A 12,374-nucleotide genomic window follows, 5' to 3' on the forward strand; every position below is an offset into this window, starting at 1 on the left:
TAGAGGAAACCAAGGGCATGGACCACGCAGCCGCATCTCCACTAAGATAGGACAACACAAACGCCACCTTGGACTGGTCTTCTTTAAACAGAATGGGCTTACAAAGGAAATGCAGTGAACATTGGGTCAAAAAGATTTGGGCCTTATGTGGATCCCCCTGAAATCGCTCTGGTGGAGCTAAAGGGATGGTAGGAGACATTGCGTGCACCACCTGGGTAGTCAAAGCTGAAGCAGAGGAGGAAGAAGGGGAAAAGGTTGAGGATTTAATTCCCCCAAAATTGGGACTGGGACTTACAGATAACTCATCTATTCTTTGCCTTAAATAACTTGCCTCTTGATTGGACTTACGAACCTCTTCCTTGGTTTCACTAAGTTGTTTCTGCAACCCCTCCAGGATAGAAGCTAGCGCCTTGACATCAAAACCTTCAGCCATTTTGCTCAGACGGAAGGATGTACTGGCACTTCAATCTGTCAGAAAGTACCTGGACTCCAAGGTTTCCGTGGGAGCTGATGGCTTGAAGGAATTCACCCAGCTGAATAATTCCCAACTCCCTGACTCCCCTGCACCCGGATTTCTCCAAGAGCAGAAGTGACGGGGAAAGGGGAAGTGGAAAGACAAGAGAGACTGCCACACAGGTGTCTTCGTCTTCTCAGCTATACAGGCTGGAATTCACCTGAAACAGTAAGCACACATTAATACAGTCCCATTCACTGAATCTTTCACTCTCTCTCTAACCTATTTATATCTCTGCTCTCTCTCTTTACCTTATTATGTGTGGACATTAGCCTCTCTCTTAAATGAGCATTAAATATCCAGTTGCTGAAATGCTGGAAATAGTCTCTGTATGTAATGGTAATCTTGGCAGTTCTCAGACGAATTACAGGTGGTAAACTAACGTAATATCATATGCATATAATAATACCCCAATTTACTTGATGGTGCTGGTTGAAATAATCTTCAGTACAATTGGCAGATTGATTCCAAAACGAATTACTGCACTCGTAATGTTCCAAAGTAATTTTAAATAGTTCAACAGAGTTTCATTCAGAAAATGGCATCACTCCATGCTATGACTGGATTAAATTGAATTACTGCAGGTAACCAAGACTTCCTAGTAGGAACAGACTACACACGGAGCTGAAACTCTTACCGCAGTACTGGAACTGAAACTGCTGAATTACTCGGCACAGCCTACCGTGACTTCTTACTGAACGGGAAGAGTTTCATGAGGTACAGAAGCTCCCAGAAGGTTGCGCTGCTAGCTGCACGCAACAAAAGAGTCGGAGCTAACTCAAACGAAGTCCGCAGAATACGCTGCCTTCAAGTTTTGAATGCTGCCAGAACCAAACGGACACTTAGTGCTCAGAATTAACGGCATTCAGACGACGAAACAGGAACACGTCTGAACCGTCAGAAACTTCAGTTGAAGTGCGCCGCGTATAAAACGCGAGCGCACGAAATGGCCGACAGTTTACAAAGACTAGAATTCTAACCTTGGATTACAATGGCCCAACCAGGAAGTATTTACAACAACTGATTCCTAGTTGTATAATGCTAAGAAAATCTAACTCAGCATCTTTTTGCAATCACTACTGACCATCGCTGCCTCCAACTCCAAACAGGGAATGGAGAAGCTTGCACAGAATTTAACCTAAAAGAAGGTTTGGGAATCTGCCTACCAATCTGAAACGGGGATCTGACAGATGGTTTTGGGAATTGCTGTCCAAATGGGGATGGAAGATTCTGATGTTCCTTGTTATGGCTTTAGCGATCCTTTTCTCGTGTTGCTTATGCATCCAGTGTGGTCCCGCCATTTGTGGCCTTCGTGCTACGTTCTGTGTGAGACGACCCGTATCGAGAGAAGCGAAGGATAATAAGATGATGTTACAGCAACACCTTGATGATCTGATGAGAATAGACATAGACCTGGATTCAGATTGACGTGAGTGTAGGTCATTGCCTACGTAATGGCAAAAGGAGGGTCTGAGGTTCCGTAGTTTTTGGAACTGGACTCCATTTTGTTTTACGTTGTTTACGACGCCATTTTGTGTTGCCCTCACGTAGGCTATAGGGATAAACGAACGAACAAAGTTGCATGGGCCTCGTTGTCCATGTAAAGTTTAACGTGGGCCTTTTCGACTTACGAGTGAACTGTAAGATACTGACCCCTTCACCTGAAACTGACCCTTCTACGAAACTGGTTTCTTTAGCTGAGCTTGTCTATAATTGCAATCATTGTTCAGGATATAGTTAGTCTTTACTTTCTTGCATATATCCTATCCTACACTACATCCGAATTGCTCTTTTCTTTATGTCTTTTCATTACATAGTAGTGCTTTCAATTATGGGTTTGTCCGGCTTTTGGTAATCGAATTTGGGACCGTCCTAATAATTAACTTGTGGGGTTGGTGCAATGTAAAGTGAGCTTTTTGGAATGTGATAACGTATAGAAATGTGTTTCTATTGGTCAGAATTTGCCGCAATGGGTGTGCATTCGTAATGAACTGAAAACCGCATAAAAAGTAGTGTCTTGTTGTACGAAAGTTGAGCAGTCGTCTGAGTTGTACACCATGTTGTATTGCTTGGTTCACTGTTACTAGCTGCAGCTAATAAATTTGATCTCTGACGCCACCTAGAAGTATTCCGTGTCCCTGTTTGCCAGGACAGGTGGACTCGAAGACATCGGGCGTGTCCCTGACGCCGCCGGTTCTGATTGACCCGATTCTTCACGTCTCTGCAGATCTCTTAAGTCCTAAAGGTTGAGGGTGATTACAAGCAGCCCATGGTATGGTGCTGGGCTCTCTTTAAAATGGGGTACGCAGAAGGGCAGGCTGTGATGGAAAGGTGTGCCCTCAAGAACAGACACTGCAGGGTGGCGCACACTTACGTGTCCAGGCAGACGGGTGCGAAGAGTGAGCAGAGGAAGATGCGCGTGTGCGGGTGGCAGCCGGTGTGCAGCAGGGGCAGCCACTGGGAGCTGCTGGGCACCACCTCGGCCACTGAGGTCTGCCCCAGCAGGTTGGGCAGTCAAATCACCGAGTTGCCGAAGTCTTGGCAGAGGCCCATGGCAGGCGGCACAGGTTTGCATTTGGTGGAAAGCTGGATGTCGAAGACAGCACCGAACAAGAACAGTGGCAGCAGCAAACAGCCACAGAGGACCAGTTTTATGACAATTTATGCCACATATACCCTTATTTAATACAACCAACTGGTTCTGCTTAAGATGTATAAATCACAGAAAATGGGATTTCGATTCACAAAACAGCAACTCTACACCTGTAGGAATTCTCATACATTTTGAGTAGATGTACAAGTGTTTTTTTCAGAATTTGCAGTGGGGTCCAGAGCTAGTCCACAAAGGATGTGATTGTCATAATGTTCCAATATGTATGCCGAAAATCATTCCGTTCCGTGAACTTCATTTTTGCATGTGAAATTCTAAATGTATAGATGTGGAAATGCAAATATTCCTGTTAAATTCGTATTTCTCTAGTCGAAAACTATTTTTCTGCAGCAGCAGATTTCTGTGCAGATTACAAGGCATGTGAACAGCTGCAGGAGGGTAATGTTTTAAGATTATTCAAAACCGTAGGGTGTGAGGGAGTGTCCTGGGAAGTTCTGTTTTTTTTTAAATATTTTATTGACATTTACATGATAATAACACTTTTCTAAATCAGGCATATTACAGCATCTACAGTGTTCCTGGTTTCAGTCAATCATGATATATAATCATTTAACATTATTGTGAGTACTTCGAGCCAAAATCCTCACATCACACCTGTTGTTATCACGTTGTTAAAACATTAGTAACAGTAACTATAAACTTACCTCCCTCCCCCTACCCCACCCTCTTCAGGGTCATGGGTCACGACCGTCACTTCGAGGCTTAGAGGCCATCTGTTCTATTATGTACCTCAACTATTTATGTTATCCTCTGGCATATGGGGGACTTCAAGTATGGGTAACGAGCCGGTCCCGCCCTCTCCGTGGGATCTTTTTTTGGGTCAAGTCGGTGATCATTAGGTACCAAGCCCTCGCATCTTCCTCAAGCTTATCATCCCTCCTGTCCTTTTTCATCCCTATTAATTCTGCAGTGGCCCACTCAGGCATATCTATAATCCACCTCTCGAACGTGGGTGGATCTGGACTCAGCCAAGAAATTGCGATTTACCTTTTTGCTAACACGAGGCCCAGCTGTATGAACCTCCTAGTGAGTTTCTTGGCTTGTGGCATGGGTAATAGTCCCAACACCACTCCTTTAATAGTGGCTGGTATGGTCCATCCCGTGACAGTCTGCAGGATACTATAACCGCCCCCCAGTAATATGCCAACTCGGGACAGTCCGACAGCATATGGACAAAGTGAGCGTCCGATGATTTACATCTGGGACATGTATCTGCCCGGTCTGGGTATATTTTGTGTAATATTCAGGGAGTGAGGTATGTCTGATGTACCACATTATATTGTGTTAATTTAATGCGTGTGTTGGAGCTTATCTGTTTAACCCTTTCATGTACCTTCTACCATTGCGTCTCCGTAAGAGGCTCGCCCATTGCCTCATCCCATATTATGTGTAGTGGAAGGGGAACAGTGGGGACATCCTCGCTCATCGCTTTATATATGTGCGAAACCAACCTCCGTCCTCCAGCCAGGGTTGTTATACTCTGCAATACTGTTGCGACCTGCGGCTCCTGTGGAAATGTCGGCCACAGTTCTCTAGCCACCACCGAAATCTTAGCATATTGCAGGAACTGTCCGCTGCCTAGTTGGAACACGTTATCTGCTTCCTCTCTCATCATGAACCGCTCCGCAATGTATAAGTCTCCCATCAAAAGACAGCCACCCTCCCTCCATTTATTAACATTCATTGTGTGCCCAATCCATTTGAAGGGTGCGACCACCCACAATGGAGCTTCCTTGGCATACGGCGCTCTCTTAATTACCTTCTGAACCACCATCCCCCAAACTGACGCAAAAGTTACGGGAGGGAAATCTCTTGATGTGTGCCAGTCAACAATCTCTTCTCCCAGTTGTCTTGTTCAACGAACCAATGCACTGTGTGCTGCAACTGAGCAGCCATGTAATAAAAGTTCAAACGGGGCACCTCCAGTCCTTCCCATCCCCCACCGTCTCTGCACAGTGCTCAGCTTTGTCCTCTTCCATTTGGGCCCACACAGTAATTCTACGATCAGGCTATCAAGCTGTGAAAAAAACCTTTACGCGACCATATATAAAGAATTCTGCAGGGTGTACAAGCATCTCGGCAGAGTAACAATTTTGGTCAATGCTACCCTTCCCATTAATTATAGCGCTAGCCCCTTCCAGAAGGCAACAGATCTTCTAATACCGTCTACTCTCTTCCCTATATTGTCAGCTAGGTATGCTGTGCTAGTATGCGTCAACGTGATCCCCAGATATCGCACCCCCTCAAGTACCCATCTCATCCCTACATTTGGTAGCTCATTCTCAGTCTTACCTATTAAACTACCCATGGGAAACACCTTCGATTTTCTGGGGTTAAGATGTAGGCCAGATCTCACACCAATCCTGTCCAGTTCAGCAATAAGCACCGGGGCTATCTCCTCCGTGCGGCGCAGATATACCAGCGTGTCATCAGCATACAAAGAGATCACATGTAGCGTCTCCCCCAGTCGTATCCCCCATTTCTCCATCTTTGTTCTTAAAGTGATAGTCAGTGGGTCCTTCGCAAAGGCGAAATGGAGCGGGGACAGAGGCCACCCCTGTCGAGTACCCCGTTTTAAACCAGAACATTCGGCGACTTGCTCTCGCACACCCTTGTGGTTGGTCTATTATATATGACTTGTATCCATTGTATAAACGATTGTCCCACTCCCATTATAGCCAGCACTGCCCACATATAATCCCACTCCACCGAGTCAAAGGCCTGCTGGATATCCAGCAAGCCCAGGACCCACTCCTCAGCCTCCAAACTCAGAGCATGCCAGATGTGTGCAGATGCCGTAAATTATCTGTGGTATTTCGTTTAGGGATAAACCCGGCCTGATCTGTATGGATCATTTGGGGCAGGTATGGCAGCAACTGGGATGCCAGTATCCCACTCAATATTTAGGCATCCACTTTGGGGAGAGATATTGGGCTTTAGGAGCTTGACGAGAGGGTTCCCTATCTGGTTTAAGTAGCATGGATACAATTGCCTCCGGCATCATATTTGGTAACATTTTGCTATCCAGGACCTCGCTAAACACCTCTAACAGGTGAACCACCAGAAAGGGAGCATATTTTTGATAGAACTATGCTGGGAGTCCATCCCCCCAGGACATTTCTCTGTCTTCAGGTACCGTATAGATGCTAAGATTTCCTCCCTAAGGATAGGTGCCCCTAGAGCTTCCGCCTCTGCTTCATCCATCGTGGGGAGGGCCACACCATCCAGAAATTCCTGTAACCCTCCCTGGTTAGTCCGCCAGGCACCCGCACATGTGGATTCCAAATGTGAGACAAATTCCCTCAATATCTCCCCTTGCGTTTGTAGTCAGACCCCTCTGCTGGTCTGTAGTTGCAATATGGGTGTGTGTTCCTTTTCATTTTAGATTAACTCGCAAGCAGCGCCACTGATCGATCCCCCTGCATATGCAACTTCTGTCTATACGACGTGTAGGTGAATTTTTCCAATCTAGCCCAGGCATCCAATAGCTCCCCGCGCACCCTGGTCCACTCAACAGAGTGTTCTGGTGTCTCACGCACAATACCCTCTAGCTTCTGTAATTGGCGCTCAAGCATGGAGATGTCCCTACCTAACTGTTATTTCACCCTGTAGGTGGTCTTCATGCATACCCCTCTTATGACCACCTTCATGGCCTCCCATTCAGTTGATAGGGTGAAGCAGAAAATAGTTTTGTAGGGTCTCTGAAATCTTTTCAGCGTAAGGTGCTTCCACCCTGAATCTCCAAAGCAGGATGGCCGGACGGCCCAGACCGCTTTTCAGAGTGAGCAATAACGGTGCATGATCCGAAATATATCGGGGGAGGTATGAAATTTCCTCTGTGTCTGCGATAACCCAGATGTGAGGTAACAATGATCAAAGCAGCTAAGTGCATTGGCTGCTGGGGTGTAGCACGAGAACGATTTCGTTGTTGGGCTCCAAGCCCTCCCCTCATCCCTGAGCTGCATACCCTGTAGTAGGAGCTACAGAGATCGCAGCATACGTTGCTTAGTAGGAGTCCTTGGGGGCTCTCTATCTAGATTTGCATTGAGGACACAATTAAAATTCCCTAAGAGGACAATCTCGGCCCCTGTGTATGGTGTTGCTGCTTTGAGGATGGCAGGGAAAAAATCAGGACAATCTATATTTGGGGCATACACGTTGATAATACACAGCTCCCTACCTTCCCACTTCCCATGAAGGATAAAGTATCTCTCGTCGGGGTCCAGAACATGACTCATGTGGTGGAATGGAACACCGGGGGCCACTCATATCAAAACCACCCATGCAAACCCTGAATAGGAAGTAGCGTACATCTGACCTCTCCATTTTTTACATATACTCGCAATAGTGCCCCCATACATGTGTCTCCTGTAATGCAGCAATGCCCACTTTATACCATTTCAAGAAAGCATAGACCCTTCTCCTTTTCTCCAGCCCTGCCATACCCCTAATATTCCAACTAAGGAATCTCAACATTTGTGCTGCCATTAGTGTCTGACCGTATAGTTAAATATTTCAGGGTATATCTTGCCCACTCATTCCTCACCTCCGGCCTCAATGTATCTCACCCAATATCGTATTCACCCCTTGACCGTGTGTGACATCCCTTAACCATGAAAACATTGAAAACCAAACTGTCCCATTTCCCTTCACTCCCCTTGGGCAGTCTCGTGCATTCCGCTGCTAGCAATAAATCCAGTGCAAAATTTAACACATACCGCTCCAACCCTGCCCCCATACTTTGAGATGCTTTTTGAACCATAACATATAGAGCCATAGCTCAGGCACTATTCTAGGTTTGAAAGAAACCCTGGGAGATTATACCAAATTGAGTGCAGTGCTACAGACCTGAACCTGACAAAGGAGCGAGATTGCTCTCAAGCGTCCCGCGTGGGGCCAAACTCAAGTAGGGGGAATCACTACCCTGCGGCCACCCACTCCTGCCCCATTCTTCAAAAATAACAGAATTCTTAACAATGAGTCTCTTAAAACCCTCAACAACCCCTCTTTTCATGTTTCAATATCACCAAATTAATCCATGTTCGCCATCCGGCACTTATCCGTACATCCGGTCCTTCAGAGTCAGAACACCATCACTCCTGCCCACTCCCATGTTCTCCGATGTCTGTTTCTGGGTACTGAGACACCACAATGGATTCTGAGACTGTCTCTGTATCGGATGTGTGCAATGTGCCATCTTGAAGAACTTGGATCCGGCCAGGGCCCCTCCGTGAATCCATCTGTTGTTGCCTTTGAGATCGCTGACAGTCTTGCCGTGTATCAGGCACTGCTTAACTCCCAGAGGATTCCGCAGATGAGACCAAACGTCATCTCCCTGCCCCCCTAGTATCAACCATTCAGTGGCGTCTCCTGCTGAGTAAAAGAAGAGTGTGCGTCCTTCATGCTCAACTCTCAATTTTGCAGGAACCATAAGACTATATTTCAAGTTCGACTCGCGCAATCTGCATTTGACCACAATGTAGGATTTTCTTTGATCTTGCATATGCTGAGTATAATCCTGATATATTGAAATGGCGTAACCCTCGAAAAGGAACTGACCTTGGTTACGGGACAGTTGCAATAGGAAGTCCCTGTCCCTATAATTAAACTGTCTTGGAATAATGGCCCTTGGTTGTGTCCCGGCCGAGGAGGCGGAACGAGAGCCCTATGTGCGCACTTGATGTTAAGAATTTGGAACGTTTCTTGGGAGCAATCACTCTGGTGAGCCACTCCTCCAGGAATAACTCAACGGAGGAGCCTTCTGCTTTCTTGGGGAATCCAACAAAGCATAAATAATTTCTCCGCAATCTCCCCTCTGAGTCCTTTTGCCCTCTCGTTCAGCTTTATTACCTGTCTTTTTAGCTCAACCACTGTGGCGCTGAGAGACTTGACATCGGATTGCAATGCACTCCCATCTTTTTCGGTGGTGGTCACTCTGTCTGTGACTTTCCGCAAATCGTCTCGTAGTAAATTGACGTCTATGGCCACTGAAACTATTCTATTGACCATGTTGTCCCTAGTTGTTTGTATGGCCTGGATCACGTCCATCAGTGTGGAGGGACCTTCTTCATTCCTTGCTGGAAATGTCTGATGGCCACCAATTGTTATAGTCCCTTTGTTCCAGTCCGTGGGACAGTGGCTGCGCATAATTGGAAATCTTATTCGACTTCGACTACGTCATTCCCCATGATGATCATCAAGTAGCCGACTTCCGCCCCTGAACGAATTTTCTGTGCCACCCTGGATAGGGGGAACTGAGTCACAGCGTGACTTGTGAGAAGATCAAAGGTGACCACACGCTGGACCACGAGCTATGAGTACTCTCCACTGCACGTTATTTCACTGGGGATGGGCATGCCGCTACCTTGAAATGGTCCGATTTGCCTCCCTCCTGGGCCCACTGTAAAAACCGGGACAGGAGCTAAATTTCCTGAAATCTGCCGGGACAGCTGGTAAAAAACCGGGACCGCCCGGGCAAATCCGGGACGCCTTGTCACCCTATAGAAAACGTACTACAACGTGCAGTATGTGAATCAGGACCCAAGTGTTTGAATTTGTATATATACTGCACCCTGACTGCATATTTCTAATCATTAGGATTGTAGGTATGTATGAAATTGTAGCGCTTGGATGTTTTGAGTGGTGAGCTATATAGCGCTGTTCAGGCTTTGAGATCCAGAGCAACTCAAAACCGTCTATAAAGAAAAATAAATCATAGATTGTTATTTCTGATTGAGGAATACCTGCAGCACTACGGGTATAGATTGAGTTGTTCGAGGCTTCGGAGACAGCCTTTGTTTTTCGGTTCTACGTCTTCTTACTGGGTGTCTTCTCCCCAGAGAGCGATGCGCCTTGTCACAACACCGCGGGAATACCTGCGCAGCTCCCGACAGGCGCAGCTCCTCTGCAGCCCATTCATAGAACCGTCGCTGTTGGCCTATTAATATCTGCGGAGCATTGTTATGCTAATGCAGCGTCTCTCTGCTGCCAGATGAACGGTGGCAGTTGTGATTCACGGCTCCTCGTCTTCCCAGGGCTGTCATCTGCCTGTGCACGCGGCGGGGCTGGGGGGGAGCAGGTTGGCACGCTGCGCCACCCTGGTGAAGGAGTGAGGAGGGGGGCTATGAGTCACCGCTGCAACCGTGAGCCACATACAAGGCCATGTTGACAGCACACCGGAGGAGACGCTGTAGCGCGCGGCTTGGCACACTACGTAAATGTGCCTTACAGAGTGCTTTGTATTTTATACAGCATCTTTTTTAAACGCCTGTCACTGCTGTGGCTTCGTAGTGACGTGGAACGCCTGACGCATACGACGCCTTGCATATCTACGGTAAACGCTCTCGATTCTGACGGATGGGGCACAGCCATACAGTAATCTGCAGAGGATCACACGATGCGGTCCAGTGAAGGAAGCCAATTATCAGAAACTGGTCTTCTTTGGTGGATAGTATACAATTTAACTGTTATCCGCTAATCCTACGTTAAGGGTTAGACTTTAGGGGCCTGAACTGGGGCCACCAGATATTCCTATTAATTGTACATGCCACCCGTGGCTTCTTGGACAAAGGGTGGCTGTATGAGTGTAGCATCTTTATATGACATAATAATGTGCATTATCTCTTAATGCCTCCTGTTGGTGCTATGTTACCTTACTAATATAAGCACATGTGAAAACAAAGATAAAGGGTCTCGTTCACAAAGATGTTACTATAAATAAATTGACTTATTTATCTTATTTTTGCAGTACTGCCAGCTTAATCTCGAATTTCAGGAGTACTCCTGATTTACCCTGCCTTATTCCTGGAATTCTGGAGTAATCCAGGGGCATTACAAACGTGAATCACAGCAATCTGAATTAAGGTAAAATAGTTCTTACGTGTCATACCCAGGAGCCAGACCGGTGGTGGTTGGCGAACACTGAAAGTACGTCGAGCATATAATAATAATCCATATTTGAAAAGGCAAACATATCACTCCTTAAGGCTTCAAGGCGCCGGAGGATGTTGGGGAGGTTAAGTGAGCTATTGCCCAGAGTCGCATGATTCTGAGCTGAGCTGTCTCAGGCGCTGGGGATTGAACTGTGATACCCGCGCTCGGAGTCAGCCACTCTGACCGCTGCGCCACAACTCAGTGCAATAAATTGAACTGAGCAAACCCAACTTCCTGTAAGGGATTTAGGAGACGTTCACCCCCAATGCAACTGTGAAAAGAAGTGAAATAAAATGATGTATGTTTTACTCAAATAATCTGCTATAATGAAACAGGGTTGACAGTCATTTCTGAGGAGCACTCAGGAAATATTCCAAGGCTGCCATGGTGTAGCAAGCAGTAGCAGGGAACCCCATCTCTACTGCCACAGCTTCCACATCAGGCAAGTCACAGCCTGCACTCTGTAAGAATATCACTAGTGCCTGCAACAACCTGCTGTGCAGAGGCCTCCTCCGTTGAATCGCAAAAAGAATAACTAGTGGACAGAATGCAGAACAATGTCATACATTCATCCCAGTACAGAGGTCTGGGCCTAAATCCATCGTTTCTTTGCTCGCCATTCCAGTCTGGCCCCAGCCATATGCAAATCAGTCTTGATCCTACGCCCAATGAGAACAGTCCAGCCCGAACTGCCAGGCCAGATCCTCCCTGGACTGGAAACAAGCATCCTGGGACCGGTTTAGGGCTTTCAGCCCTCATTAGCCAGGATAGCTTGATTCCAGTGGCATGGAGAGCACAGGACCCACGTCTGGGCATACCCGTCCCACTCTAGGTGACAAAAGCAAAAAGAATAACTAGTGGACAGAATTCAGAACAATGTCATACATTTACCCCAGTACAAAGATCTGGGCCTAAATCCATCGTTTTTTGCACACCATGCCATTCCAGTTTGGATCCAGCCATATGCAAATCAGTCTTGATCCTGCACCCAATGGGAACAGTCCAGCCCGAGCTGCCAGGCCAGGTCCTCCCACGACTGGAAACAAGCATCCTAGGACTGGTTTCGGGCTTTCAGCCCTCATCAGTCAGGATAGCTTGATTCCAGTGGCATGGAGAGCACAGGACTCACGTCTGAGCATACCTGTCCCACTCTGGGTGACAAATGCAAAAAGAACAATTGATGGACAGAATGCAGAAAAATGTCATACATTCACCCCAGTTCAGAGATCTGGGCTTAAATCCATCGTTTTTTGCCCA

Source organism: Lissotriton helveticus, chromosome 4_1, assembly GCF_964261635.1.
Source record: "Lissotriton helveticus chromosome 4_1, aLisHel1.1, whole genome shotgun sequence".
Taxonomy (NCBI): domain Eukaryota; kingdom Metazoa; phylum Chordata; class Amphibia; order Caudata; family Salamandridae; genus Lissotriton; species Lissotriton helveticus.